Genomic DNA, 5,340 nt, shown 5'->3' with positions numbered 1-5,340 from the left:
GTCACAATAGTTGGAACTGGTCTCCCAAATCATTGTCTTCACCGGGCTACTGGTTCTATTTGCTCAACCCTTTCATTTCCTCATTCATGTGTTGATGAAATTGATCATTACAGTTTGAAGACTTTGACTGAAGACTTTCTCAATTTCCTCAATCCTAATTCTTCAGTCACTTTGTCTTCAGCCTGCTTATCCTATTTACACGCTACCTGTGCTCTGTGCTTGTTTCATATCATCATGATGAATGTGTTACTGCCATGTTATGCTTGCACCTGAGTACTTATTCCGCTGCTTGTATTTCGTCGCTTAGAAAATTCCTCAAGTTGAATTTCCTCAGTGACGAATTTGTAAAAATCGCCTATTCACCCCCCTCTAGTCGATATAATGCACTTTCATGATGGTCTCTCTCAAACAACCCTACAACCAAATAACAAAGAGTCTCTTGTGTCCCCAACACACCCAATACAATGGTAAATTGTATAGGTGCACTAGTTCGGCGAAGAGATGGTGATACAGTGTAATATGGATAGTAGATATAGGTTTTTGTAATCTGAAAATATAAAACAGCAAGGTAACTACTAACAAAAGTGAGCAAAAACGGTATTGCAATGCTTGAAAACAAGGCTAGGGTTCATACTTTCACTAGTGCAAAATCTCTCAACAATGATAACATAATTGGATCATATAACAATCCCTCAACGTGCATGTCGGGGGTTGGGTGCGACATATGCCAATGGATGGCTTATCATGGTGGGAGCGAGTAGAACGTCGCCGGTGCCTGGAAGCGGGATGAGGCGTAGACACGAACGCCGACGCACTTTACCCAGGTTCGGGGCTCTCCTAGGAGATAACACCCCTAGTCCTGCTCTGCGGGGTCTCCGCATGATCACTAAGGCACTAGTGGATACAATGGTGCTCCTCGAGCTGTATGCTAGAGGTAGAAGAAGGCAGGCACGCTCCCTCCTTCCTCTAGGTATGAGTCTAGTTCTAACAGGTTGGGACCCCTTTGCATGGGTGCCCTGGGGGGTTTATATAGGCCTACCCCCCAGGGGTACAACGGTAATCTGGTCGGGTGTAGGACCCGGCTGTCAGTTTCTCTGGTTGCCGGCCTCTCCGCCAGCTGCTAGGGCCCGCCGCCTGATGGGCCCCGCCCACTGGTCTGGTACGGAGCCGACAGGCCGCCTCCGCCGCTTGCGGGTCTGGTCGGCTGCTGATTACTGTAGCCGCGACGCTAATGACGCACGCTTGGTCAGGGGAGCGTGGCTACAGTCTCGCCGCCAGGTGGGAGATCACTGTAGCCACACCGTGTCTCATCTGGTTAATGGCGCACGGGCCCCGAGGAAGGAACAGGCCGCCTGCTGGAAGCCGGCCTCCCTCAGGTCCGGCTGGTCAGGCCTCCGCTGTCTTCCGGGCTCTCGTTGCCTGGTAGGGCCCGCCGCCTGCAGGCCGTACCAACAGGCCGTCGTGGGAACAGGGCTCCGCCTGCCAGTAGTGACGTCTGGGGTGGAGTGGCAACAGTGCCGCGCCGGGCGGAGATCTCCGCCTGTACGGGGCACTGTGGCCACGCCCAGCCCTGGATACGGGGTGATGGGCTACACCGTAGCCTCACCCTGTCTTGTCTTCTTAATGGGGGCGCGGACTCTGAGCGTGCCGTGGGCCGTCTGCTAGAAGCCGGCCTCTCTGGAGGCCGCCTGAAAGGAGTCGGCCCGTCTTGGTGCCGCCTTCTGGCAGCCGGCCTCTTGGGCTAGCCGGCCATCAGAAGGCGGCGCTTCATCTCGATGTCCTGAGGGGTGCAGCCGGCCCCGATGTCTTGAAAGGTTCTGGGACTCGGGTTAGGCTACCCGTGGCCCATCACTCCGACAGTAGTCCCCGAAGCTGGTGAGGCGCCACGGCCGAGGAGCCGAGGAGCCTCAACAGTTTCTTTCTCTGGGTGCTCTGGACGGAAACTTCATCTGCCTCCTGGCAAGCCGCCTGGTGGGAGTCAGCCACGTCCAGTCGGATTCGTCTGAAACTTCGAACGCAACGGCGGGAACTAGGCAGCCTACTAGCTAAGCCTGCAGGCCCGCCGCCCGTCATGGGCATGCCATGTGGCGTCAGCCAGCTGGGCCAGCCTGCTAGCCCACGCACGCGATGGGACGCGACAGCAGGCTGGGCCCGCCACCACCGGGCCTCGGCACGCGAGCGGATCCGCTACGGCCGAGGCGGGCGGTTGAGCTTCGTCGCGGAGTTACTGCGCGCAGTAACTCGCGCGGTAAACACGGGGACGTGGGGTCGTGGGCGCAGTTAATCCCACAATCCCACGCCCCGCCCCTCGGCTTCATAGCCCACGGGCTATAAGTAGGGGGAGGAGGGAGAGCGGTGGAGCACGCGCGCACCCCCAGCCCCACGCTCGTCTCTTTCTTGCTCCCTCTTCTCCTCTCACCGCAGTGCCCCCGAGCCACGCTGGAGTGCCGCCGCTGCTCGTCTTCGTCGAGCTCCTCCGTCCCGAGCCCTCTTGGCCCCGCACCAATCCTCAGCTCCCCTGCCGCTCCATTCACCTCGTCGAGCTTTCCATGGCGCGTGAGCGGGGAGGAGACTGGGATGGGTCGAACGTCAATGAAGACCACATTGCCTTTCTCCGCGACACGCGGCACCTTCCCAGCGCAGGCTACGTGAAGGCGCGCGTGCCTCTGGCGGGGGAGATCTCACCGGCGCTGGTGGAGGGCGACCAGGTCGTCTTCCGCTCGCACTTCATCCGCGGCTTCGGCCTGCCGGCGAGCGGCTTCCTCCGCTCGTTCCTCGAGTTCTACCTGAAGGAAATATGCCCTAGAGGCAATAATAAAGTATTATTTATTTCCTTATATCATGATAAATGTTTATTATTCATGCTAGAATTGTATTAACCGGAAACATAATACATGTGTGAATATATAGACAAACAGAGTGTCACTAGTATGCCTCTACTTGACTAGCTCGTTAATCAAAGATGGTTATGTTTACTAGCCATAGACATAAGTTGTCATTTGATTAACGAGATCACCTCATTAGGAGAATGACGTGATTGACTTGACCCATTCCGTTAGCTTAGCACTCGATCGTTTAGTATGTTGCTATTGCTTTCTTCATGACTTATACATGTTCCTATGACTATGAGATTATGCAACTCCCGTTTACCGGAGGAACACTTTGTGTGCTACCAAACGTCACAACGTAAATGGGTGATTATAAAGGTACTCTACAGGTGTCTCCAAAGATACTTGTTGGGTTGGCGTATTTCGAGATTAGGATTTGTCACTCCAATTGTCGGAGAGGTATCTCTGGGCCTACTCGGTAATGCACATCACTATAAGCCTTGCAAGCATTGTGACTAATGAGTTAGTTGCGGGATGATGTGTTACGGAACGAGTAAAGAGACTTGCCGGTAACGAGATTGAACTAGGTATCGAGATACCGACGATCAAATCTCGGGCAAGTAACATACCGGTGACAAAGGGAACAACGTATGTTGTTATGCGGTCTGACCTATAAAGATCTTCGTAGAATATGTGGGAGCCAATATGGGCATCCAGGTCCCGCTATTGGTTATTGACCGGAGACGTGTCTCGGTCATGTCTACATAGTTCTCGAACCCGTAGGGTCCGCACGCTTAACGTTACGATGACAGTTTTATTGAGTTTTGATGTACCGAAAGAGTTCAGAGTCCCGGATTTGATCGGGGATATGACGAGGAGTCTCGAAATGGTCGAGACGTAAAGATCGATATATTGGACGACTATATTCGGACTTCGGAAAGGTTCCGAGTGATTCGGGTATTTTTTGGAGTACCGGAGAGTTACGGGAATACGTATTGGGCCTTATTGGGCCATACGGGAAAGAAGAAAAAGGGCCTCAAGGGTGGCCGCACCCCTCCCCTTGATCTGGTCCGAATTGGACTAGGGAAGGGGGGCGCACCCTTCCTTCTTTCTCCTTCCCCCTTCCCTTCTCCTACTCCCACAAGGAAAGGAGGAGTCCTACTCCCGGTGGGAGTAGGACTCCCCCCTATGGCGCGCCTCTCCCCTTGGCCGGCGGCCTCCCCCTTGCTCCTTTATATACGGGGGCAAGGGGGCACCCCAAAGACACAACAATTGATCCTTGAGATCTCTTAGCCGTGTGCGGTGCCCCTCTCCACCATATTACACCTCGATAATACCGTTGTGGAGCTTAGGCGAAGCCCTGCGTCGGTGGAACATCATCATCGTCACCACACCGTCGTGCTGACGAAACTCTCCCTCAACACTCGGCTGGATCAGAGTTCGAGGGACGTCATCGAGCTGAACGTGTGTGGAACTCGGAGGTGCCGTCCATTCGGTACTTGATCGGTCGGATCGTGAAGACGTACGACTACATCAACCGCGTTGTGATAACGCTTCCGCTTTTGGTCTACGAGAGTACGTGGACAACACTCTCCCCTCTCGTTGCTATGCATCACCATGATCTTGCGTGTGCGTAGGAATTTTTTTGAAATTACTACGTTCCCCAACACTACCATCTCCAGCCTCATCACATCACGCCCAACACCGTGATGTTGCTGTCCGCCTTCGTCATGATGTGCGAGGGCTACCTCGGCATCCTCCCCACCATCGAGCAGTGGGGATCGTTCTTCTATACCAAGCTGGGCACCTCCGTCCGGGAGGTGGCAGCCCAGTGCGGCGCCTTCGTCGCGGTGCGCCGCCCGTCTCCAAGGAACGCCTTCACCTCCATCAAGCTGCCACAGTCGATCAAGATGTGGTAGCAATCTTACTTCTACGTGGAGAGCATCGACCCGACAGTCGACTTCATCAACCTGCCGGCCTATGAAGCCGGCCCGCCGGCTGAGCCTCGGGCTAACTGGGGCTACAAGCCGAAGCCTGTGTCAGCAGACGGCGCCACCGCCATCAACCGACTCCGGGTGCTGACCGAAGCCGAAGGCCTCAAGGCGTCCGACTTGTTGGTCGCCTTCATCGTGCGCCGGGTTCTCCCGCTCCAAGGCCAGCCTCACTTGATCAACTGGATGAGCGGGCACCGCGACCCGTGCCGGCTGAGTACCAAGGAGATGCCGGCTGGCGAGGTGGCAAACTTGGTGAACGAGATCTCTGACCTCAAGCTGGAGGGGTCATGGCGGTTCGGCAAGCAGCCGTACTCCCGCGCGGACCCACCACCAGCCGTAAGTTCTTCAATCTTTCCCTTCTTCAATACTTCGTCTTGACTCCGTCTTGCGGTCTTGAATAGTCAACCTCTTGCCCTTTGAAACAGATCTACATGTCTGAGGCGACAACCGCCATCGTGGACCGAGCTGTGAGCGAGGTGGACGACCCCGACTTGGGGGCGGCCGCCTTGGAGGACGAC

The sequence above is a fragment of the Triticum aestivum genome, chromosome 7D (genome assembly GCF_018294505.1).
Source record: "Triticum aestivum cultivar Chinese Spring chromosome 7D, IWGSC CS RefSeq v2.1, whole genome shotgun sequence".
NCBI classification, from domain to species: domain Eukaryota; kingdom Viridiplantae; phylum Streptophyta; class Magnoliopsida; order Poales; family Poaceae; genus Triticum; species Triticum aestivum.
The sequence above is the reverse complement of the archived record's forward strand: the minus strand, read 5'-3'. Positions refer to the sequence as shown.